Genomic DNA, 27,923 nt, shown 5'->3' with positions numbered 1-27,923 from the left:
GTATCCAAACCACGTGGCATTCTTTTTAATAAATTGGTGCTTGTTTTATTACTATTTAAGCTTTTTGGTCAATATCAAAGCTTACCCCTTGACAAAATGAAACATTGCAGTAAGTTTTAGGCATAAATTCATTTGAATAAGCATAGAATTATACATTATATTTCCAAATGCTATCAACAAAAATTCGCCTGCAAATGGCAAATTTAAAACAAAGGAGGATAACTTGTTTAATTTAATCCCTATAAATTACTGAGAATGATTCATTTTTTACAACCACGGACCGTGTTAAAACTGATCAATTCCTCAACTTAATTGGTCTGAAATTTTATTATTTTTTTATGAACAATTGAAATGTCATTATATGTATGGCGCCCAGTTTGGATTTTGTCGGCCATTTTAGATTTTTCAGAGTGGGACTCGGGGTCATTTTTTAGTTTGTACTTTTAAAAGATAGTGTGTTCAAAATTTGGTGCTTTTCCCATTTTCTGAAGTATTCTGGTAACGATCTGACTGGACTTTCAGACGGCCAATGGACAGAAAACATTAGATTATTGGCGGTGACAGTGCGTGGTTTGCATCAAAATTAATAATCATGTCCAATTAATCTTCAATTTCCCAACAATCCTGCATTAACTTGCGTGATTAACTTCAGCTACATGTTTTCATAACATCACATAAAACAAAACATTTTCTGAAGTATTCTGGTAACGTTCTGACTGGACTTTCATGGAAGACGGTCGATGGGCAGAATTTAAAACATTAGATTATTGGCCGTGGCAGTGCGTGGTTAAAATTAATAATCATGGCCAATTAATCTTCAATTTCATAACATTTATTCATCATTAAATGATATATTGACATTCATAGCCAAAATGCAAAACATATGAAATAAATCATTTGAAACAAATCATCGTGAAGAGCTATACATGTATTCATGAATTGTTTCTATTACTTTGGGTCAATCCTCTAAATTTTTGTTTTTGAAATACAATATTAAATAAAGAAATGTTTTAGTTATGCATGACTATAGTTTAAGAACATGTGCACTTCCTTGATGGTATTCATATTTTTCCTCTTTGACTTCAATTATTATTTGTGTTGTTTAAATATGAAATAAATGTTTAAATCATTTACTCTCATTTCTGAGATTGTTTTGTTTTCTTTACGACGATACTGTTATCAACTGAATCCTATTATCACTCGGACATTCGCAACTTCTCAATCACGGCCGATAGCTACTATAATTTTGCAAACAGAGACCGGGACCGGGAAATAGTATGATATTCATTCGGAGCTCCGTTGTGTACACACCGGTCTTACTGACTTACTGTCTAATTTTGAGACCGGTGTGTACACATTGTCGGAGGTTAATGCTAAACGACATCCAGTATCTGGAGGAGGCGGAGTCAAGGGCAGTTGTTTGTGTGACGTGTGCAAACGTCACAAAATCAAAATGGCTACCAAATCGACTAATGAAAATAATGTTTTTATGGCGTATGGACTATGGTCTACCGATTAAATATGCCAACGAACTAAATTTCGATTAGAAATAATCGAAAACGTCTTCCTTTGTCAATGCCAAAGATAGTAGATTTGAATAACCAGGTATTAAATTACATTGTAATATAAATTCGAGGTATTATGTAAACAGTAAAGCATGTCGTCGAGCGCATATTTAATTTATTATTAATATTAATTATCATCTAAATTCATCGGTTTGACAATTCATGGCAAACTAATATTAACTTATTATCTCTGTAATAGTGTATAGAAATATTGTTGAAGGTCACTATATGTAGAGCTCCGGTCTAGATCGCACAGTTCTAGTGTGTTCCTATTATGCGTTTGCTAGGACAACAAGTGGTTGAAATAAACAAAAGCCAGCAAGCCCTGCAGTTGTTAATTAACATAAGCCATCAAGCCCTGCACTTGTAAAATGTCATCCAGGCTTGCGCAAATTCTTGATTCTATATTGCCTCGTATACATGTCCCTATTATGTGTCTGGTAGCCGGAGGTCACTATGTATTCACCCTGACCTAGTATGTCCCTATAATGTGTCAACTAGGGCGACAACCAGTATCCAGAAGTCACTTTGTAGTCAACTTTGACAAAGTATCTCCCTATTATGTGTCTCCTTAGGCGACAACCAGTATCCGACAACCAGTATCCGGAGGTCACTATGTATCCAGCTCTGTCCTAGTTTGTCTCTATAATGTGTTGACTGGGGCGACAACCGTTATCTGGAGTTCACTATGTATTCATCTCTGAGCTAGTATGTCCCTATTTTGTGTCTACTTGGGCGACAACCAATATCCGGAGGTCACTATTTATCCAGCTCTGACCTAGTATGTCCCTATAATGTGTCTACTAGGGCGACAACCAGTATCCGGAGGTCACAATGTATTCCTCTCTGACCTAGTATGTCCCTTAAATGTGTCTACTAGGGCGACAATCAGTATCCGGAGGTTACTATGTATCCAGCTCTGTCCTAGTTTGTCCCTATAATGTGTCTACTAGGGCGACAACCAGTATCCGGAGGTCACTATATATTCATCTCTTACCTAGTATGTCCCCATAATGTGTCTACTAGGGCGACAACCGGTATCCGGTGGTCACTATGTAATCATCCCTGTCCTAGTATGTCCCTATAATGTGTTTACTAGGACGACAACCAGTATCCGTAGTCACTATGTGTCCGGCTTTCACCTAGTATGTCCCTATAATGTGTCTACTAGGGCGACAACCAGTATCCGGAGTCACTATATATTCATCTCTTACCTAGTATGTCCCTATAATGTGTCTACTAGGGCGACAACCAGTATCCGGAGTCACTATATATTCATCTCTTACCTAGTATGTCCCTTTAATGTGCCTTCTAGGGCGACAACCAGTATCCGGTGGTCACTATTTATCCAGCTCTGACCTAGTATGTCCCTAAAATATGTCTACAAGGGCGACAACCAGTATCCGGAGGTCACTATGAATCCGGCTCTGACCTAGTATGTCCCTATAATGTGTCTACTCGGGCGACAACCAGTATCCGGAGGTCACTATGTATCCAGCTCTGACCTAGTATGTCCCTATAATGAGTCTACTAGGGCGACAACCAGTATCCGGAGGTCACTATCTATCCAGCTCTGACCTAGTATATCACTATAATTGACCTAGTTTGTCCCTATTATTTGTCTGCTAGGGTGACAACCAGTATCCGGAGGTCACTATATATTCATCTCTTACCTAGTATGCCCCTATAATGTGTCTACTAGGGCGACAACCAGTATCCGGAGGTCACTATGAATCCGGCTCTGACCTAGTTTGTCCCTATAATGTGTCTACTAGGGCAACAACCAGTATCCGGAGGTCACTATGTATCCAGCTCTGACCTAGTATGTCCCTATAATGTGTCTACTAGGGTGACAACCAGTATCAGGAGGTCACTATCTATCTGGCTCTGACCTAGTTTGTCCCTATAATGTGTCTACTAGGGCGACAACCGGTATCCAGAGGTCACTAAGTATTCAGCTCTGACCTAGTATATGTCTATTAGGGCGACAACCAGTATCCGGAGGTCACTATGTATACGGCGCTGTCCTAGTATTTCCCTATAATATGTCTACTAGGGCGACAACCAGTATCCGGAGGTCACTATGTATTCATCTCTTACCTAGTATGTCCCTATAATGTGTCTATTAGGGCGACAACCAGTATCCGGAGGTCACTATGTATTCAGCTCTTACCTACTATGTCCCTATAATATGTCTACTAGGGCGACAACCAGTATCCGGAGGTCACTATGTATTCATCTCTTACCTAGTATGTCCCTATAATGTGTCTACTCGGGCGACAACCAGTATCCGGAGGTCACTATGTATCCAGCTCTGACCTAGTATGTTCCTATAATGTGTCTACTAGGGCGACAACCAGTATCCGGAGGTCACTATCTATCCGGCTCTGACCTAGTATATCACTATAATTGACCTAGTTTGTCCCTATTATGTGTCTGCTAGGGTGACAACCAGTATCCGGAGGTCACTATATATTCATTTCTTACCTAGTATGCCCCTATAATGTGTCTACTAGGGCGACAACCAGTATCCGGAGGTCACTATGAATCCGGCTCTGACCTAGTTTGTCCCTATAATGTGTCTACTAGGGCGACAACCAGTATCCGGAGGTCACTATGTATCCAGCTCTGACCTAGTATGTCCCTATAATGTGTCTACTAGGGCGACAACCAGTATCCGGAGGTCACTATCTATCCGGCTCTGACCTAGTTTGTCCCTATAATGTGTCGACTAGGGCGACAACCGGTATCCAGAGGTCACTAAGTATTCAGCTCTGACCTAGTATATGTCTACTAGGGCGACAACCAGTATCCGGAGGTCACTCTGTATCCGGCTCTGTCATAGTATTTCCCTATAATATTTCTACTAGGGCGACAACCAGTATCCGGAGGTCACTATGTATTCATCTCTTACCTAGTATGTCCCTATAATGTGTCTATTAGGGCGACAACCAGTATCCGGAGGTCACTATGTATTCATCTCTTACCTAGTATGTCCCTATAATATGTCTACTAGGGCGACAACCAGTATCCGGAGGTCACTATGTATTCATCTCTTACCTAGTATGTCCCTATAATATGTCTACTAGGGCGACAACCAGTATCCGGAGATCACTATGTATTCATTTCTGACCTAGTTTGTCCCTATTATGTGTTTACTAGGACAACAACCAGTATCCGGAGGTCACTATTTATCCAGCTCTGACCTAGTATGTCACCAAAATATATCTACTAGGGCGACAACCAGTATCCGGAGGTCACTATGTATTCATCTCTGACCTAGTATGTGTCTACTAGGGCGACAACCAATATCTGGAGGTCACTATGTATTCATCTCTGACCTATAATGAGTCTACTAGGGCGACAACCAGTATCCGGAGGTCACTATGTATTCATCTCTTACCTAGTATGTCCCTATAATATGTCTACTAGGGCGACAACCAGTATCCGGAGGTCACTATGTATCCAGCTCTGACCTAGTATGTCCCTATAATGTGTCTACTAGGGCGACAACCAGTATCCGGAGGTCACTATGTATCCAGCTCTGACCTAGTATGTCCCTATAATGAGTCTACTAGGGCGACAACCAGTATCCGGAGGTCACTATCTATCCGGCTCTGACCTAGTTTGTCCCTATAATGTGTCTACTAGGGCAACAACCGGTATCCAGAGGTCACTAAGTATTCAGCTCTGACCTAGTATATATCTACTAGGGCGACAACCAGTATCCGGAGGTCACTATGTATCCGGCTCTGTCCTAGTATTTCCCTATAATATGTCTACTAGGGCGACAACCAGTATCCGGAGGTCACTATGTATTCATCTCTTACCTAGTATGTTCCTTTTATGTGTCTACTAGGGCGACAACCAGTATCCGGAGGTCACTATGTATCCAGCTCTGACCTAGTATGTCCCTATAATGTGTCTACTAGGGCGACAACCAGTATCCGGAGGTCACTATGTATTCATCTCTTACCTAGTATGTCCCTATAATGTGTCTACTAGGGCGACAACCAGTATCCGGAGGTCACTATGTATTCATCTCTTACCTAGTATGTCCCTATAATATGTCTACTAGGGCGACAACCAGTATCCGGAGGTCACTATGTATTCATCTCTTACCTAGTATGTCCCTATAATATGTCTACTAGGGCGACAACCAGTATCCGGAGATCACTATGTATTCATTTCTGACCTAGTTTGTCCCTATAATGTGTTTACTAGGACAACAACCAGTATCCGGAGGTCACTATTTATCCAGCTCTGACCTAGTATGTCACCAAAATATATCTACTAGGGCGACAACCAGTATCCGGAGGTCACTATGTATTCATCTCTGACCTAGTATGTGTCTACTAGGGCGACAACCAATATCTGGAGGTCACTATGTATTCATCTCTGACCTATAATGAGTCTACTAGGGCGACAACCAGTATCCGGAGGTCACTATGTATTCATCTCTTACCTAGTATGTCCCTATAATATGTCTACTAGGGCGACAACCAGTATCCGGAGGTCACTATGTATCCAGCTCTGACCTAGTATGTCCCTATAATGAGTCTACTAGGGCGACAACCAGTATCCGGAGGTCACTATGTATCCAGCTCTGACCTAGTATGTCCCTATAATGAGTCTACTAGGGCGACAACCAGTATCCGGAGGTCACTATCTATCCGGCTCTGACCTAGTTTGTCCCTATAATGTGTCTACTAGGGCAACAACCGGTATCCAGAGGTCACTAAGTATTCAGCTCTGACCTAGTATATATCTACTAGGGCGACAACCAGTATCCGGAGGTCACTATGTATCCGGCTCTGTCCTAGTATTTCCCTATAATATGTCTACTAGGGCGACAACCAGTATCCGGAGGTCACTATGTATTCATCTCTTACCTAGTATGTTCCTTTAATGTGTCTACTAGGGCGACAACCAATATCCGGAGGTCACTATGTATCCAGCTCTGACCTAGTATGTCCCTATAATGTGTCTACTAGGGCGACAACCAGTATCCGGAGGTCACCATGTATTCATCTCTTACCTAGTATGTCCCTATAATGTGTCTACTAGGGCGACAACCAGTATCCGGAGGTCACTATGTATCCAGCTCTGACCTAGTATGTCCCTATAATGTGTCTACTAGAGTGACAACCAGTATCCGGAAGTCACTATCTATCCGGCTCTGACCTATTTTGTCCCTATAATGTGTCTACTAGGGCGACAACCGGTATCCGGAGGTCACCATATATTCATCTCTTTCCTAGTATGCCCCTATAATGTGTCTACTAGGGCGACAACCAGTATCCGGAGGTCACTATGTATTCATCTCTTACCTAGTATGTCCCTATAATGAGTCTACTAGGACGACAACCAGTATCCAGATGTATTCATCTCTTACCTAGTATGTCCCTATAATGTGTCTACTAGGGCGACAACCAGTATCCGGAGATCACTATGTATTCATTTCTGACCTAGTATGTCCCTATAATGTGTTTACTAGGACGACAACCAGTATTCGGAGGTCACTATTTATCCAGCTCTGACCTAGAATGTCACTAAAATATGTCTACTAGGGCGACAACCAGTATCCGGAGGTCACTATGTATTCATCTCTGACCTAGTATGTGTCTACTAGGGCGACAACCAGTATCCGGAGGTCACTATGTATTCATCTCTGACCTAGTATGTGTCTACTAGGGCGACAACCAGTATCCGGAGGTCACTATGTATTCATCTCTTACCTAGTACGTCACTTAAATATGTCTACTAGGGCGACAACCAGTATCCGGAGGTCACTATGTATATATCTCTGACCTATAATGAGTCTACTAGGGCGACAACCAGTATCCGGAGGTCACTATGTATTCATCTCTGACCTAGTATGTGTCTACTAGGGCGACAACCAGTATCCGGAGGTCACTATGTATTCATCCCTGACCTAGTATGTCCCTATAATGTGTCTACTAAGGCGACAACCAGTATCCGGAGGTCACTATTTATCCAGCTCTGTCCTAGTATGTCCCTATTATGTGTCTACTAGGGCGACAACCAGTATCCGAAGGTCACTATTTATCCAGCTCTGTCCTAGTTTGTCCCATAATGTGTCTACTAGGGCGACAACCAGTATCCGGAGGTCACTATGTATCCAGCTCTGTCCTAGTTTGTCCCTATAATGTGTCTACCAGGGCGACAACCAGTATCCGGAGGTCACTATGTATCCAGCTCTGTCCTAGTTTGTCCCTATAATGTGTCTACTAGGGCGACAACCAGTATCCGGAGGTCACTATGTATCCAGCTCTGTCCTAGTTTGTCCCTATAATGTGTCTACTAGGGGGACAACCGGTATCCGGAGGTCACTATGTATCCAGCTCTGTCCTAGTTTGTCCCTATAATGTGTCTACTAGGGCGACAACCAGTATCCGGAGGTCACTATGTATCCATCTCTTACCTAGTATGTCCCTATAATGTGTCTACTAGGGCGACAATCGTTATCCGGAGGTCACTATGTATCCATCTCTTACCTAGTACTTGTGTATGTCCCTATAATATGTCTAGTAGGGCGACAACCGGTATCCGGAGGTCACTATGTATCCATCTCTTACCTAGTATGTCCCTATAATATGTCTACTAGGGCGACAACCGGTATCCGGAGGTCACTATGTATCCATCTCTTACCTAGTATGTCCCTATAATATGTCTACTAGGGCGACAACCGGTATCCGGAGGTCACTATGTATCCATCTCTTACCTAGTATGTCCCTATAATGTGTCTACTAGGGCGACAACCAGTAACCGGAGGTCACTATGTATCCAGCTCTGACCTAGTATGTCCCTATAATGTGTCTACTAGGGCGACAACCAGTATCCGGAGTCACTATATATTCATCTCTTACCTAGTATGTCCCTTTAATGTGTCTACTAGGGGGACAACCAGTATCCGGAGGTCACTATGTAGTCATCTCTGACTTAGTATGTGTCTACTAGGGCGACAACCAGTATCCGGAGGTCACTATGTATTCAGCTCTGTCCTAGTTTGTCCCTATAATGTGTCTACTAGGGTGACAATTATTATGTGTTTCATTTGGCGACAACCAGTATCCGGAGGTCACTCTTCCTCTCTGGCCTAGTATGTCCCTAATGTGTTGACTAGGGTGACAACCAGTATCCGGAGGTCACTATGTATTCCTCTCTGGCCTAGTATGTCCCTGATGTGTTGACTAGGGTGACAACCAGTCACTTTATGTTTGGTTAGTGCTCACTAAGCCGGACAAGTAGGTTTCATTGTACTTTGATTTTCTCCACAACACAAGACCACACTCTAGTTAAAGTTAAATGTTAACAAGCTTTTGCTATTACTCATTTTGCAGTTGGACACATTTGTTTGAAGTTGTGGATATTGAGACTCTGGAGCAACTCTCGTTGTGTCATGATGGTAGGGGACACAGGGCTGGCTTCTTTGTGGAGATGGTTGTTGTCACAGAAAGGAGCGAGGACAAGTCACACATAAGGCACGTGTTCCAGTGCGGCCCCTGGCTGGACTCGCACAACGATAACTGCCACATGGAGACGATGCTGAGAATGATTGGTAAGTACTTGGCTGAGAATGATTAGTACATACTTGGCTCAGAATGTACTTGGCTGTGAATTATTTATAGACCTCTCCTCAGAATGATTGGTACACACTTTGTTGAGAATCATTGGTATGTACTTGGCTTAAACTATTTGGTACATACATTGTTTAGAATGATCAGTACTTACTAGACTCAAAATGTTATTTATAAAGACTATGCGCTGTTCTTGTGTAAGAAACGTTGTTTAATTTTGTAGTGTACTGTTCTTCGAAAATTTTGTGATGCTTTGATGGAATTAAAAAATAATGTTTTAGTGAATAAAAGTAATAACGTTCAGATGTCATTAACACAAAAAACAACCATCAACAAAGGAAAAGAAAAAATCCAGTTCACACTTAATAAACTTTTATTTCAAAAACCATTTCAACTGAAAGTTACCAAAAACAAAACAAAACTGAAAGTTTGAGGTAGATCACCACCTTTTGATTAAAAGTAAATCAGGCACCCCCAGCATGATTGTGAAAGAAGAATTTATTCACTAGCCATTCAACAGTTGTTTTATTAATCCTAAATTAGGTTGCTCATGTACAGTGACTGTGAAGACTAGCGAGGGTAAAAGGACGGCCACCACAGGGAAGGTTCAAATCACCATGTATGGCACCAGTGGCCACACTGCAGCCCTCCTCCTCTCATCTTTAGAACCTGGGACTCTGGCATTCACTTCCGGGGCCAAGTCTGAGTTCCATATCAGCACCGGGCAGGTTTGCTGAGTAACCAAGATCCGACTAGAATGTGACAACTCTGGCTCTAACCTGACTGGAGGCTTGATTATGTATGATATTGCTGATTTTATTGTGCATTCCTTTTGATTAACTTAAACCACTAGAAGCTAAGTATAATGATCATTATGAGAATCGTGATTTGTACTAACATACATCGCCCTAAAATCCTATAATGGGCCATAGTTCTATATCTGTTCTGTTAATAATACATGACATCTGAGATTGTTATTTAGCCTATATACTAATTCTCTGTCTTGCACTTTGTCTTTGTACTTAGGTGTGAATGTATGATGAGGATAGCAGTGATAAGCTTATGTACTTCGTCGACCACTGGCTTGCCCTTGACAAAGTTGATGGTTCAATCTGTAGAGGACTACCAGCAGTACGTAAAGGCACCCCTAGCCTGCCAGGTCTATATAAATATTCCTTGTACTTAAAGCTGCACTCTCACAGATATACCGTTTTTACAACTTTTTTATTTTATTGTCTTGGAAAGAGCAAATCTTTGCATAAATATCTGCATACCAATGATAAAAGAATGTTGAAGATCAAATCAGACTTTAATATTTCTGTTTCATGGCTTAAAGCGTTACTAACGGTTTAAGAAAAATGCACAAAACATCAATTTTTGAACTTAATATGAAAATCTGCGATCTATTTTTTTGTCAGGAGTCTTGTATAACTGGTTTCCATGTATTTTCGCAAAAAAGTGGCTCATTCCAAGACAAAAAATAAAAAAGTTGTCAAAATGTTCAATCTGTGAGAGTGCAGCTTTAAACTTCCCACATAATGTTGGGTATTAAGTACTGGTATTAATGTTAATTGCTTTGTATCAAGAAAGAATTCATTTGATTTTTTGGAGTTAGCTTGTGTCCTCTACTGCGTTTATACAGTATAAATGCTCAAACAAATCTTAAGTGTTAGTAAACAGGCATTTGTTGACAAGCCTGTTTGCGGTGAGTGAGACATAGTTATCACAATGGGGGTTCCGTGTATTTGCGTGCATGCATGTGTGTCCGTAGGTAAATGCAGACTGAATTTGTCCCAGCTGTTTCTTGACTGTGCATTATAGGATTTTCTAAAAACTTGCCATGAAGGTCCACCATGGTGAGGTGGTGTGTTTCGCGCACAAGAAGCAGGTCTGTATGTCAAAGGTCAAGGTCATGATTAGAGGTCAAAGGTTGAAATGATCCTTGTCTGGGCTGTATCTTGACCATGCATTATAGGATTTTCAAACAACTTGCCATGAAGGTACACCATGATGAGGTGGTGTGTTACACAAAAGACCAAGGTCTGTTCATTAAAGATTAAAGTCACACTTACAACTTAAATGTCAAAATGAGTACTGTTGATGGGACTGGTTTAGACTAATCCATGTCAGGGCTGTAACTTTACCATGCATTATTGGATTTTCAAAAAAACATGCTGAGGCGTAGTGCCACAGCTCACATATATTTTTCAACTCCATGTTATTCTGTAATGCAATTGCATTGAAGAGAAATATCTGTGTCAAAGTCTCTTTCACATGTCGCCATTTGGCGTATAGTTGTTATCAGCCTGTGATGGGATCATAATTTTGATTCTGAAATTTAAACCATGATTTTCAGTGTTACGCTATGTGGTTGCTGTGACAACAGGAAGTTGGATGCTGGAGTGGACAGTGCAAATTTTTATCCTCAATCTGATTGGTGTAGATGGAGATATTGGCTTGAGGGAGGGTACCTCACTAGAGCCATTTCTAAAAGTTGATTCCCTTGGCAGCCTGGACAAACTGACATATTCATTGTTGAAGCCGTTTCTGTTGGGAAAAAAATGAAAATGAAGTGACCTTCGGCAGTCTTGATCAGGTAACTACAAATGTATAGTTTAATATTCCTTTTTGAAAATAAAGTAATTAATGTGAGAAAGTGCTATGTACATCACTTTATTGGTGGATTCCTTGAGCTAGGTTGGTCTGATAAGATTTAAGCAGTATTCAAGATGACAAACATGAAGTGTTTATCCTGTCCAAGTTTAGCTCGACTATTCGAAGAATAAGGAGGACTTTACTACTCACGTCGGCGTCTGGTTAAAGTATAAGGGCAAGTTGGGATTTTCACTTAAAACTTCAATACCCATCATTCAATTCATTTAATACTTTACAAAATTGTTCAAGGCCATCACATAATGAGGTTAGATAACTCCATATTATCATTTATACATATTATGGCCCCTGATTGACTATGGAACTTAGGTTAAAGTTTTAGGGCAGGTTGGGATATTTATTAATAACTTCTTTATCCTTCATTCAATTGACTTAATTATCCCCCGCCTATGAAATAGGGAGGGGGATATTGAAATGGCGTTGTCCGTCCATCCTTCCGTCCGTCAGTCCGTCTTTCCTTTCGTCCGTCCTTCCTTCCGTCCGTCACCTGCGTTTTCTCAGTAACTAGCCGGTATAATTTCATGAAACTTAAAATAAATATGAACCACTATACTGGAATGATGCCCGTCCAAAAAAAAATTTGATTGGTCAATTGTCCTTGGAGTTATTGCCCTTGATTTTTTGAAAAATGCACATTCACAGCCATTTCTCAGTCACTAGCTGGCAGAATTTCATGAAACTTAATATAAATATGAATTACTATACTGGGATGATGCCTGTTCATTTTTTTTTGGATTGGTCAATTGTACTTGGAGTTATTGCCCTTGATTTTTTGAAAAATGCACATTCACAGCCATTTCTCAGTCACTAGCTGGCAGAATTTCGTGAAACTTAATATAAATATGAATTACTATACTGGGATGATGCCTGTTCATTTTTTTTTGGATTGGTCAATTGTACTTGGAGTTATTGCCCTTGATTTTTTGAAAAACTCATTTACAGCCATTTCGCAGTAACTAGTTGGTAGAAATTCTTGAATCTTGAAATAAATATGAACCAACATACTGTGATGATGCCTGTTTATTTATATTTTGGATTGTGTTATTTCTATATGAGTTATTTGCCCTTGATTTATTAAAAGATCCATGTTGCAGCCTTTTCTATGCAACTAGCTGGTAGAATTTCATGACACTTCGAATAAATAAGAACCAACATACTGTGATGATGCCTGTCTATTTTTCTTTTGGATTGGTCAATTTTCCTTAGAGTTATTGCCCTTGATTTATTAAAAAAAATCATTGTTTGCAGCCGTTTCTCAGTAAAACCAATGTGCTTATCTTATTCTTTTTGAGATTTTTTTTTTTTTTTAACCTTCAAGCACAAACAAGCCATCAAGCACAAACAAGCCATCATTGGCGGGGGGATATCTTTTCACTGAAAATGCTTGTTAATACTTCAACAGTTGTTTGGGACTATTACACAATAAGGTTACATAACTCCATATTATCTTTAATACAAGTTATGGCCCCTTAAGGAACTTAGGTTAAAGTTTTAGGGCAGGTTCAAGTAGGGCAAGTTGGGATTTTCATAAAAAAAACTTCTATACCCTTCATTCACTTGACTAAATACGTCACAGAATTATTGATGACCATATTACAACAAGGTTACCTAACTACATTTTAACCTTGATTACAAATTATGGCCCTTGGTTGATTTTTTTTTTATTTCTGTTGCACATTTTCATATTCTTAACCAGGTTTTGACAAAGGGAACACTATTTATTAATGTAGTGTGGGTGTCCCAAGACAAAACCACTCAACTTCGGAGTTCGAATATTTATTTATACGTAGTCGAACGAAACCTAAAACATATAATAAAACATATAAAAGTATATGCTAACATAATCATATTATTAATAACACCAAATACAAAGACAATGGACAGTGATCGGTAAATATATCAAGGGAGACTTCGCGGTTAAATACATAAAACATTCTAAGAACTATGAGCAATAAACTTACCAGGCACGTCTAAATAATAATTAAATATGAATGAATATTTGAGCTCAATGATAAGAGCGAATATTAAATAAATAGTAACAACTGTTACAATTGAAATCTTGACTTGCGTCGATGATGATTCAGAACGGAATGATATATGTGTATATATAAATAAGGGCGTGTGCAATGAAGCGGGAAAAAGGGGAAAAGGCATTATGAACCAATCAATCACTCTATAAATTTAGACAAACTCGCATAACCAGTATTCACGCTCTGACGCACTCGGACATAGACGGACATAGACGGACAGTAACGCACAGAGGACAATAACTACGTAGCACAACACTAAACACGACGATACACAAACAATACAAAACGATATACGATATAGAACCATACCAAACACACAAACTAATAAAATACTGAAATATGCACCATGCTACATTAAAATGACTTGTGTCATTGTTCGGGCAGGCTAGTGGGAGGGCAGCGTCAAAGTCACCTTATGTATCGAATAATTTTAGCTAGGTTTGGCATCTAGTCACCAAACTTGGTATATAGGAAGAGTTTATGGAGACCTTTCATGGGATTGAGTTTGAGGCTTCTAGGATCAAGGTCAAGGTCAAAGTTACTATTTATAGAAAAATGTTTAGTATTAAATAACTTAGGTAAGGGTCGACATTTTGCGACCAAACTTAGTTTATATATATATATATATATATGAAGATTTTTCCAGAGACCTTTTAAGAGATTATGTTTTGGGCCCCAAGAGTTATGGTCAAATGCAAATTGTTTGGTGTACATTAATCCTATGGGTGAGAACACATCTAAATGTGCCAAGTACAAAAATACTTTTATTATGATATACCATCAATTTCTTGTGTCAGAGTTTAGACCCGTATGCTTTTGACCTTTGATACTTTTAAGATCAAGAGAGCATCATGGAGAAACACCAGAGAAAGGGAATTCAAGACAAAAAACACCAAAGGATGTGCTTTCAAAGAAAGGTAAAAAAAGATAAGCCTTTATTGATGAATTATATTAATTTTCACATAAAAATATCCGGATTGTGCAAGAACTCCAAACATATTCTGGAAGTTAACGAAGATGGCTCTATAGAGATAATGAAATTATATTTTTATGAGGCCAATTCTTTGGATGCTGTTAACACAAATTGTAAGTAAAATGTTCAATTTGTGTTTTGTAAACAAGTGTATTATTACTTCTGGAAGGTTCTTTAATCTTAAGTTTGTGGAAATGGGTTCAGAATCTTATTGTCAAATCAAAAAAGGAATATTTTACTAATACACTCGAGGAGAACAAAAATGACTCAACCTCTTTATGGAAAACTGTTAAAAATCTTGGTTTGCCTTCCAAGAAGGGTTCATCTTCAACTGGTTCAAATATTTGTTTAAATATCGATGATAATGTGTGTTTTGAAAAGAAACTTATTGCTGAATCATTCAACAAATTTTATACAACAGTTGCATGTAAACTTGTTGAAAAGTTGCCAGAAAGTGTGCATAAATTTAGTAAGAATTTTGTTAATACTTATTATGCAAATAAGGGTGCTTTTGCAAACAGTTTTTCTTTTTCCATTGTTTCTGAAAGTAAAGTTCTTAAATACTTAACTTCATTAGGTGTCAAAAAAGCTACTGGTTTAGATGGTATACCTTCTCGTTTTATCAGAGATGGATCCCCAGTTATTGCTGGTCCATTAGCTCATATCATAAACTTATCCCTTATCCAAGGTCAAGTCCCTGATGATCTTAAATCTGCAAGAGTTGTTCCCCTCTATAAAAAGAACGACAAATTGTCTGTTGGTAATTATCGGCCTGTGTCCATTTTAAATGTTGTATCTAAACTCCTTGAAAAGGTGGTTTATGACCAGGTTGAAGCTTATTTTAAGGATAAAGATCTGTTATATAAATTACAATCAGGTTTCAGGAGTGGTTTCTCTACTGATACTTGTCTAGTTCACCTTACAGACTTTATCAGGTATGAAAACGATAAAGGTAATATTGTTGGTATGGTGCTGCTGGATTTGCAGAAAGCGTTTGACACAGTCGACCATTCCATTCTTTTAATGAAACTACAAGTATCAGGTCTTAGTATTGACGTCCTAAATTGGTTCAAATCATATTTATCAGATAGACTGCAGCTTGTAGATGTCTCTGGTACTTATTCTTCCAATTCCAAAATAACATGTGGGGTTCCTCAGGGCTCAATCCTTGGACCCCTTCTCTTTTTAATTTATGTAAATGATATGTCAGCTGTGGTCAAAAATAAATTGCTTTTATATGCTGATGATTCTGGTATCCTGGTATCTGGTAAAAGTTTATCTGTTGTTAAAAAGGCGCTGACAGATGATATGGATTTGGTCAGCCAATGGTTAGTGGACAATAAGTTGTCACTGCACTTGGGTAAAACCGAGTCAATTTTATTTGGGTCCAAGCAAAAGCTTAGGTCACAATCTAACCTGCATATAACCTGTTCTGGTACATCCATTGAATCAACTTCATCTATCAAGTATCTTGGGATTACTATAGACCAAAATCTGTCATTTTGCTCCATGGCCGAGTCTGTTCTTAAGAAGGCCAACTCTCGGTTAAAATTTCTTTACCGCAAGAAAGAGTTTCTTACTCAGCATACCAAGAAACTTCTGGTTATGTCTCTAATTCAGTGTCACTATGACTACGCATGCTCTGTTTGGTATAATAGCTTGACACAGTCTTTAAAAAATAAGTTACAAACTTGTCAAAATAAAATAATGAGATTTGTACTTGACTTAGATTCCAGAGCCCATATTGACCCATCCCACTTTAAGTCCCTTAGCTGGTTACCGGTCCACAGAAGAGTTGAACAGATAATGTTGTGTCATGTTTTTAAGATAAAAAATGGCCTGTCTCCGGATTACATGGGTGAACACTTTATTTTGCAAGATTCCGTACATAATTATAGTACAAGACTTAGTCAAAAGGGTGGGTATTGTCTACCTAAAGTCAAAAGTCATGGTTCTAAGTCCTTTGCTTTCTCTGGAATTAAACTATGGAATGATTTACCTGTAGAGTTAACGGAGATCAACAGGTTACAAAGTTTTAAGGTTGCCATCAAAAGGCATCTTATGAACAGTATTTAAAATTGTTTTTACCTATTTCGGCTCAGGATTTTAAATTGTTTGCTAATATCTTTTTACAATTTTAGAAATGTGTTTTAAATCCTAGCTGCAAACAGGAGTGTCACTAATTCAAGATTTGACTGTGATATACATTTTTATGACTCAATAGTACTTTTACACATGATTATATTTAGGTCCGCCTCTCTGTGTCATGCCGCCAATACAAAGGACCACAATGGAAATAAGGGCTTGCCCTTTTTTGTGTTATCCTTGGTGTTGGTGTGTATGTCATAGTTTTCTCGTATGTGATATAGTATTTAATAATGCTCATTATTTTATCCTATGTTATGTTGTTAACTATGTATATGCTTCCTATGCCGAAATAAATCTAATCTAATCTAATCTATGGTCTTGATTCAGGCACAAAATGTAAGGTGCCATGGCAATAAAAAATATTTTTTATAAAAAATGATAAAAATATTTGGATGATAAACAGTGAATAACATGGTTTGCCTCAAACTGTATTTGTTTTTGGTTGGTTCATGCAATTTAATATCTACCTTGCAGGTTGCAAAACATGAAAGAAAAGAATGAAACCCTAGTGCAGTTCTTGATGTCTAAGGAAGTCAAGGTAATGTAATTTTTTAGCTCACCTGTCACATAGTGACAAGGTGAGCTTTTGTGATCACAATTTGTCCGGCGTCCGTCCGGCGTCCGTCCGTCGTCCGTCTGTAAACTTTTACTTTAAACGACATCTCCTCATAAACCGCTTAGCCAATTTCATCCAAACTTCACAGGAATGTTCCTTGGGTGGTCCCCTTTGAAAATTGTTCAAAGAATTGAATTCCATGCAGAACTCTGATTGCCATGGCAATGGAAAGGAAAAACTTTAAAAATCTTCTTCTCCCAAACCACAAGGCTTAGGCCGTTGATATATGGTAGGTAGGATCACCAAATGGTCCTCTACCAAGATTGTTCAAATTATGGCCCTTGGGTCAAAATTGGCCCCGCCCCGGGGGGTCATGGGTTTTCTCTATATGTTTATAGTGAAAACTTAAAAAATCTTCTCCTCTGAACTTACTTGGCCTAGAGCTTAGATATTTGTCATGATTCATCGTCTAGTGAACCTCTACAAAGTTTGTTCAAATTATGGCCCTGTGGTCAAAATTGGCCCCGCCCCGTGGGGTCATGGGTTTTCTCTATATGTTTGTAGTGAAAACTTCAAAAATCATCTCCTTTGAACTTACTTGGACTAGAGCTTAGATATTTGGCATGATTCATTGTCTAGTGGACCTCTACCAAGATTGTTCAAATTATGGCCTTGGGGTCAAAATTGGCCCCGCCCCGGGGGGTCATGGGTATACTTGATATGTTTATAGTTAAAACTTCAAAAATCTTCTCCACTTAACTTACTTGGACTAGAGCTTAGATATTTGGCATGATTCATCGTCTAGAGGACCTCTACAAAGATTGTTCAAGTTATGGCCTTGGGGTCAAAATTGGCCCCCCCCCGGGGGGTTAGGGTATACTTGATATGTTTATAATTAAAACTTCAAAAATCTTTTCCTCTTAACTTACTTGGACTAGAGCTTAGGTATTTGGCATGATTCATCGTCTAGTGGACCTCTACAAAGATTGTTCAAATTATGGCCCTGTGGTCAAAATTGGCCCAGCCCCTGGGCATTCATGGGTTTTCTCTATATGTTTATATTTAAAAAAATCAAAAATCTCCTCTGAACTTACGTTGCTTAGAGCTTAGATATTTGGCTTGATTCATCGTCTAGTGGACCTCTACAAAGATTGTTCAAATTATGGCCTTGGGGTCAAAATTGGCCCCGCCCAGGGGGGTTAGGGTATTCTCTATATGTTTATAGTTAAAACTTCAAAAATCTTCTCCTCTGAACTTACTTGGACTAGAGCTTAGATATTTGGCATGATTCATCGTCTAGTGGACCTCTACAAAGATTGTTCAAATTATGGCCTTGGGGTCAAAATTGGCCCCACCCCCTTCGGGGGTCATGGGTTTTCTCTATATGTTTATAGTGAAAACTTCAAAAATCATCTCCTCTGAACTTACGTGGCTTAGAGCTTAGATATTTGGCATGATTCATCGTCTAGTGGACCTCTACAAAGTTTGTTCAAATTATGGCCCTGGGGTCAAAATTGGCCACACCCCGGGGCTGATGGGTTTTCTCTATATGTGTTATAGTGAAAACTTAAAAAATCTTCTCCGAACTCACAAAGACAAGTAACGTCTTAATTTAAACTGGATAACATATTTAGTACACATACCAATTTTCAATATGGGCCACATACAACAATTAATAACAAATATATAGATACACAAGTAAAATCAAGTAGTGACAAGAGCTTAGATATTTGGCATGATATATCATATAGTTGACTTGTACCAATATTGTTCAATCTTTGGCCCTGGGGTCAAAAAATGGCCCCACCCGGGCGGTCATGGGTTTCCTTATATATGTATATGATGAAAACTTATAAAATCTTCTTCTCCGAAACCAAAAGGGGAAGGCCTTAGATATTTGGTATGAAGCATTGTTTATCGGACCACTATTAAGATTGTTCAAACTTTAGCCCTGGGGTCAAAATTGGCCACGCCCCGTGTTCATAGGCTTAGGTTTTCAATATTTTTATATAGTCTTATATAATAAAACTTTAAAAATCCTCTTCTCCAAAATATAAGACCTAGAGCTTTCATATTTGGTATATAGTGTTACCTAGTGGACCTACACCAAAGGTATTCAAATTATTGTCCCGGGGTTAAATTGGCCTTGCTCAGGGGTCATTTGTTTTTACATTGTCTTGTCACTTAAACATCTTTTCCTCTGAAAGTAAAGGTCAGAATGACTCCATACTTGATATGTAGCATCCTTACATGGTCCTCTCTCAACTTTGTTCAAATGGTTTTGTTTGGCCCCTTTTAGGGGTCACCAGAGCAAAAAATAGAAAAACCTTTAAACAACTTGATCTTATTAACTGCTTGATGGATCTTCAAGTCTGAAGCATCCTAGCATGGGCCTCTGTCAGGTCTTTTCAAATAATTTTGTTTGGCCCCTTTTAAGGGCCACCAGAGCTAAAATTAGTAAAAAAAAACTTAACATTTTCTTCGCATGAACCCCTTGATAGATCTTCAGCAAATTTGGTTTGAAGTGTCCTTGCATGGACCTCTCATAAATTTGTTCACATAATTTTGTTTGGCCTGGTTGCCATGGCAACCTAAAGGAAAATGTCAACAATTGGTTATAATCATCTTCTTCTCCTAAACCGCTTTGACAATTTTGATGAAACTTCATAGGAATGATCCTTGGTTGGTGCTTTTTCAAAATTGTTCAAAGAAATTAATTCCATGTAGAACTCTGGTTGCCATGGCAACCTGAAGGAAAATATAGGCTGTCGTGTCCGCGCTGTGACTTACTCTTATATGGACAGATTTTAAAATGACTTGCCATATGTTTTCGACATACCAAGACAACGTGTTGTGTGCAAGACCCATGTCCCTACCTCTAAGGTGAAAGATACACTAAGTGTTTATTCACAATGGAATGCTGAATATGAGGACATAAAGAGTGTTGGCTGTCATTTAGTATGATTGGGGTTTTTTCTATGCTCAGAGGCAATTTAATATAACTTGCAATATGTATTTGACACATAAAGGCAAGATCAACTTTTTATGTACTTGTTCATAGATCAATGTCACATTGGGGGGCATTTGTCACATACTTTGACAGCTCTTGTTCAATATTCTTTGAGAAACAAGCTATATTAATAACAAAGGTTAAACTCTTTCAATCAGGTGAGCGATTTAGGGCCATCATGGCCCTCTTGTTTATAGTTTTACATTTCAACTCAAGCAGATGAATGTTGAACCAAGATCGTTTGATTTTACTGTACATACCATATTTATACATACATGTTTATTATACACTCTGCCCATTTGGCTGTTTATTGAATAATAATAATAAGTCCAATGTAACACCTGATACATGTGTACAGAATCTATATTATACTCCTGCTTAACATAGTGAATTATTTGAATCAAGTACATATCACATTGACTTTCCCGGTTGCGAAATATTTAATATCATAATAGCCTTAGAGAAACAGCAATGAAACTTTGCACTTATTTTATAGGAAAAAGGCCAGACAACAGTGCAGGGCACACAATGCTTCCAAAAATAGTATATGACACTTGTGATCTTCACTGGGCTGTCACAGAGAGCCAAGAGAGCCATACAACATAGTGGATTTGGTCCTATTGATGATGATGAACAGGTACATTTGTTGACTTGGCTTACTGAATTTGATAACATTTATGTGTAGATTTGGCTTTTGTTATCCTTTGTGTAAGAGTTTTTAGTTCTAAAATTATTAGGATAAATGCTATCTGATCCTTCTAAGGCAAATATATGTGTCTTATTAGTATCCTATTTTTAGCTCGACTATTCGAAGAATAAGGAGAGCTATCCTAGTCACCCAAGCGTCGGCGTAACCACTTATGTTAAAGTTTGCGTACCACCTCAAATATTTTCAAAGTCCATTGACATATGGCTTTGAAACTTTGTTCACCATCATGCCCCCAACCTGTACACATGAGGGGGTAACCCCATCAAGCATTTTGACAAAATTATGCCCCTTTTTCTACTTAGAATTTATGTTAAAGTTTGCGTACCACCTCAAATATTTTCCAATTCAATTTATGTAAATATCTCGGCACATCATGTATTGCATTGAAATCTAATCTAACAGTGGAAATAACTGTTTTGGTCTGTGTATTCCTTGGTCTTTAAAAATAGTGTGATACTAAGAAAGTTTTATTTGGTTAATTTTTTTCTATAAGATTTTGTAGGAAATGAAAATGCAAAAGTTATAAAGTAAAGATATGATTGTTATTGAATATTATTAATTATAACTGTTATGTTCTGAAAGTCTAAATTCTTATGTAATCTACATATTTTATGTCCAACAGGTGTGAGGTGCACTAAGGAGGAGATTGAGGTCATCATTCATAAGGAGTTTCAGAGCTATCGAAAGGACATACCAAAGTGAATCCATTTCATGATTAATGTCGTAATTTCCCTTTTTAACGGAGAGTGAAACTCAAGGAGGATTTAAACCAGTTAATAGCGCCAAACCTCATGCTTGCCGGGCACCAAAAATATTAAAGGAATGATCTTTTGTGCATTATTAGCAGTGAAATCATTTTACATTTATCGATGCTAAGGAAATCAGTTTCTTACATATCAAAAATGTATTTATTTTGTCTTTGCTCATTGACATATATTACCTATTTTTCGGCATGAAATTTGATTTTTTCTTAAATCGTCCATTTGTTGTTGCATGGTTTATATGATAATAAACACCATGCATAATTGTTTACCATATGAATTAAATTAATTGAAGTTAAAGGCAAACAAGAAGGCAAACAAGGAAACAGGTACTTTTACTGTTTACCATAACAATGTGTGTGTGTGTGTGTGTGTGTCTGTGTGCTTCGTCTACCTTTTATTCCTTTGTATGTTATCTGCCTCCTTTTATCTGTGTGTGAGTGGGTGTGTATATAAGCACATGTGCGTGCGTGATCTCCCTCTAAATCAGTGTGTGTACATGCTTGTTCTACCGCTATATTTCTCTTCGTGTTTCTTTGTCTGTGCTTATGCATGCTTCTTCTACCTCTCTAACTGGAGGTGTATGTTCTATTCCTCTGTTGCCCTTAGTGTGTCTGTTATATCTATTTCTATTCGTTCATCTTTTTTTCTCCCTCTATCTTCCTCAGTCTCGTGTTGCCATTCACAGACTTATCATATATGTTATAACTTGATACCTGATTGTATAAATATTATGTATAAAACCAATAAAATGATATAACGTTGTACTATTTGCAATTGTATTTCATCACTTGGCCATTTGCATAAGATTTAAGGTTCATGATTGCTTCTTGGTTGTCACCAAAAAGAGCAATATAAGGGAACATTTAGCCTCCCTACTTGGAGTTAAGGTGTACACCATTTCACCACATTAAAAACGTATAAGTACGGACCCATGAACAGCATCATTTTAAACAAAAATGATAAGGCCCTTTTAAGGGGTATGAAGTGATGGTAATACTACAGTTGCTGATGGACAGACGGACAAAATGTTAATAGAATAATGCCATACATTTATTGACACCACACTCAATTACCACATTGTAAGAACAAATGTCCTCGGTAAACCTCTTAACTATCGAGTCAAAGATGAGCCTATCTAGACCTGCCTACTGCTTGTCGCCTTATTGAAAGCATAATAGAGACATTCTAGTCTTTGTATATGTAATGACCTCAGTCTTCTGGCTCTCTCCTGAGAAGAAATTAATGCGGACGATCTAGTCTCGAACTGAACAAATAATAACATCTGTCTACTGTGTCCCCCTAATAGGCATAGGTACATTAAAGGGAAATACTAGACGTGAGCTGATCATAAAGTGACATCCACCTGCAGGTTGAAGCCATAGGAGGCATACTTTTATAATGACATACCAGACCTCAGCTGAACATATTGTGACATCCGCCAATTGGTTGTCGCCTTGCACAATACATTAAAGAGACATTCCAGGCTTAAACTGTAAATATAATGTCGCATGGGAAGACTCTAATACGGAAGCTATAGTCTTTAACTAATTTCACAATGACCTCCGCCTACTGGTTTTTGTCCTAATAGGCTCATAATATGGACATACGAGACTTTAGCTAAACAATGACCTCCACCTTCTGGTTGTCTTCCTAACAGGCTCATTATATGGGCATACGAGACCTCAGCTGAACAATGACCTCCGCCTTCTGGTTGTCTTTCTAATAGGCTCATTATATAGACATACGAGACCTCAGCTGAACACTGACCTCCGCCTACTGGTTGTCGTCCTAATGGGCTCATAATATGGACATACGAGACCTCAGCTGAACAATGACCTCCCCTTACTGGTTGTCTTCCTAATAGGCTCATAATATGGACATTAGAGCCCTCAGCTGAACAATGACCTCCGCCTACTGGTTGTCATCCCAATAGGCTCATTATATGGACATACGAGACCTAAGCTGAACAATGACCGCCTACTGGTTGTCGTCCTAATAGGCACATAATAAGGACATACGAGACCTCAGCTGAACAATGACCTCCGCCTACTGGTTGTCGCCCTAATAGGCACATAATAAGGACATACGAGACCTCGGCTGAACAATGACCTCCGCCTACTGGTTGTCGCCCTAATAGGCACATAATAAGGACATACGAGACCTCAGCTGAACAATGACCTCCGCCTATTGGTTGTCGCCCTAATAGGCACATAATAAGGACATACGAGACCTCAGCTGAACAATGACCTCCGCCTATTGGTTGTCGCCCTAATAGGCACATAATAAGGACATACGAGACCTCAGCTGAACAATGACCTCCGCCTACTGGTTGTCGCCCTAATAGGCACATAATAAGGACATATGAGACCTCGGCTGAACAATGACCTCCGCCTACTGGTTGTCGCCCTAATAGGCACATAATAAGGACATACGAGACCTCGGCTGAACAATGACCTCCGCCTACTGGTTGTCGCCCTAATAGGCACATAATAAGGACATACGAGACCTCGGCTGAACAATGACCTCCGCCTACTGGTTGTCGCCCTAATAGGCACATAATAAGGACATACGAGACCTCGGCTGAACAGTGACCTCCGCCTACTGGTTGTCGTCCCAATAGGCTCATAATATGGACATACGAGACCTCGGCTGAACAGTGACCTCCGCCTACTGGTTGTCGTCCCAATAGGCACATAATATGGACATACGAGACCTCGGCTGAACAATGACCTCCGCCTACTGGTTGTCGTCCTAATAGGCACATAATATGGACATACGAGACCTCAGCTGAACAATGACCTCCGCCTATTGGTTGTCGCCCTAATAGGCTCATAATATGGACATACGAGACCTCAGCTGAACAGTGACCTCCGCCTACTGGTTGTCGCCCTAATAGGCACATAATAAGGACATATGAGACCTCGGCTGAACAATGACCTCCGCCTACTGGTTGTCGCCTTAATAGGCTCATAATATGGACATACGAGACCTCGGCTGAACAATGACCTCCGCCTACTGGTTGTCGCCCTAATAGGCACATAATAAGGACATACGAGACCTCAGCTGAACAATGACCTCCGCCTATTGGTTGTCGCCCTAATAGGCACATAATAAGGACATACGAGACCTCGGCTGAACAATGACCTCCGCCTACTGGTTGTCGTCCTAATAGGCACATAATATGGACATACGAGACCTCAGCTGAACAATGACCGCCTGCTGGTTGTCTTCCTAATAGGCTCATAATATGGACATACGAGACCTCAGCTGAACAATGTCATCCGCCTACTGGTTGTCGTCTTAATAGGCTCGTAATATGGACATACGATACCTCAGCTGAACAATGACCTCCGCTTACTGGTTATCTTCCTAATATGCTCATAATATGGACATACGAGACCTCAGCTGAACAATGTCATCCGCCTACTGGTTGTCGTCTTAATAGGCTCATAATATGGACATACGAGACCTCAGCTGAACAGTGACCTCCGCCTACTGGTTGTCGCCCTAATAGGCACATAATAAGGACATACGAGACCTCAGCTGAACAATGACCTCCGCCTACTGGTTGTCGCCCTAATAGGCACATAATAAGGACATACGAGACCTCAGCTGAACAATGACCTCCGCCTATTGGTTGTCGCCCTAATAGGCACATAATAAGGACATACGAGACCTCGGCTGAACAATGACCTCCGCCTACTGGTTGTCGCCCTAAGAGGCACATAATAAGGACATACGAGACCTCAGCTGAACAATGACCTCCGCCTTCTGGTTGTCGCCCTAATAGGCTCATAAGGACATACGAGACCTCAGCTGAACAGTGACCTCCGCCTACTGGTTGTCGCCCTAATAGGCTCATAATAAGGACATACGAGACCTCAGCTGAACAATGACCTCCGCCTATTGGTTGCCACCCCAATAGACACATAATAATGACATACTATCCCTCGGCCGAACAAAAAGTGATCTTCGCCTTCTGGTTGTCGCCTTATACAATATATTAAATGGATATTATAGTCTAAAACTGTATATCTAACGGCCTCCGTTTACTAGTTATCGCCTTAAACAATACATAGTGTGGACATTCTGGACTTCAACTGTATATTTAATGACCTCCGTAAAACGGTTGTCGCCAAAATAGGCACATACTAGACATCGGCTGAACATATAGTTACTGTCTACTGGCTGTCGCCTTCTACAATGCATTAAAGGGGCATTCTAGTCTTGAACTGTATATTTATTGTCCTCCGTCTACTGGTCGTCAAATTGGAAGATCCTTATACGAACTTTCTTGTCTTGAGCTGAACACATAATAACCTCCGTCTACTGGTTGTCGCCATAAAAGACACAGGGACATACTAGAATTCAGCTGAACATAATGTTACCTCCGTTTACTGGTTGTTGCCTTGAAAGACCCTAATACGGACGTTATATAGTCTTGAACTGAACACATAATGACATCCGACTTCTGGTTATCGCCTTGGCGGACCCTTATACGGACGTTCTAGTCTTGAACGGAACTTATAATGACCTCCGTTTACTGGTTATCGCCTTAGATATATAAATAGTGACCTCCGCCTACTGGTTGTTGCCTTATAAAATACATCATACGGACGTTATAGTCTTGAACTGAACACACACATAATGTACTCAGTCTACTGGTTGTCTTCATTTTACGGACCTACATTTTAGGGATATTATAGTCTTGAATTGTATATTAAATGACCTCCGCCTACTGGTTGTCACCTAAGGAGACACAAACATGGGGGACAAAGCCTGAGCTGAACATATAGTGACCTCCGCACACTGATTGTCGCTTTAAGATACTTTTTGAGGGACATTTAAGGCCTGCGCTGAACATAGTTATAGTGACCTCAGTCTAATGGTTATCGACTTAAGAGAAAACACTTGGACATATTAGGCCTGAGCTGAATATAAAAAACCTCGACCTGCTGATTGTTACCTTAGGAGACACTATAGGTTTGAGCTGAGCCTATATTGACCTTCTTCTACCGGTTGTTGTAACTTGTAATGGTTGTCCTTCTATACGACACTATAGGGGATACGATGACGAATATTGTTTTTCTACAGTATTGACAAAAAATCACGGTGACATTTTGTTATTTTACATAGAATGCATTTTTTTAAATAAAGATGTTACGGGTTGCGAAATACAACGTAAATGGACTTTCTACGTTTAGCTATACGTCTATATGGTTATATTCTAATAAGGCCTATATGTACGCACAAGGGGCCGTATCTAAATTGGTACAGTACCTAAATATGGAACACCCGTTATAAAAGTGTTTTTCCGATCGAGATCAGTTTATTTACAATTTCAATCAATAAAGAACATGATTAATAACACTTTCTAACATCAGGCCAAGAACAGTAACTATGGCAAAAGTTGAGTAGACATTTGCTACGTAGTTTTATAGTTGAGAATAACCTAACCACAATACAGTACGGCATCGCTTTTTCACAATAAAATTTTAATATTCATAGCTCCGCCCAAACTACATATACTGGATGTCGGATAGCACTGGCCATTGTCGGAGCTCTAGTTGTTTCGATAAAAATGGCCGAGGCGTTCCGAATGAATGATGATATTACATTCGGAACTGCTCGGCCACTTTTATCGAAAACAACGATAAAAATTACCGAGGAGCTCCGAATGATATTACTAGAGGGAAGCGAGGCAAATCGGCCCCTTACCAAATCGACCCCGAGAAATTTCGGCCCTGACATTTCGGCCTTTTAAAATACTGACTCGAGACTTTTTGGACCTTAGTGCCTTACTGTTTTTCAACAGAGACATTTCGACCCCTTAAGTTTATGTATGTTTTTATTTTAGATATAATAAAAACAGTAGAAATCTGAGAATAGTCCTA

At 39.4% G+C, this 27,923-nt stretch overlaps 1 long non-coding RNA gene across 2 annotated transcripts; it reads left to right on the top strand.

The window, feature by feature from the left end:
- The first annotated feature begins 1,407 nt into the window (after positions 1–1,407).
- LOC128220986 (uncharacterized) lies at positions 1,408–22,793 on the top strand. Of its 2 annotated transcripts, none has more exons than XR_008258867.1 (9): positions 1,408–1,605; positions 8,930–9,147; positions 9,710–9,965; positions 10,193–10,297; positions 11,523–11,762; positions 14,707–14,786; positions 17,465–17,528; positions 21,053–21,193; positions 21,888–22,793. It is a non-coding gene; the product is annotated as an uncharacterized LOC128220986 (long non-coding RNA). The 2 variants fall into 2 exon arrangements; XR_008258866.1 differs by having other exon boundaries at positions 10,193–10,325.
- The last annotated feature ends 5,130 nt before the right edge of the window (positions 22,794–27,923 follow it).

The sequence above is a fragment of the Mya arenaria genome, chromosome 2 (assembly GCF_026914265.1).
Source record: "Mya arenaria isolate MELC-2E11 chromosome 2, ASM2691426v1".
In the NCBI taxonomy this organism is placed as follows: domain Eukaryota; kingdom Metazoa; phylum Mollusca; class Bivalvia; order Myida; family Myidae; genus Mya; species Mya arenaria.
Note: the sequence above shows the minus strand (reverse complement) of the source record. Positions and strands in the feature narration are given on the sequence as shown.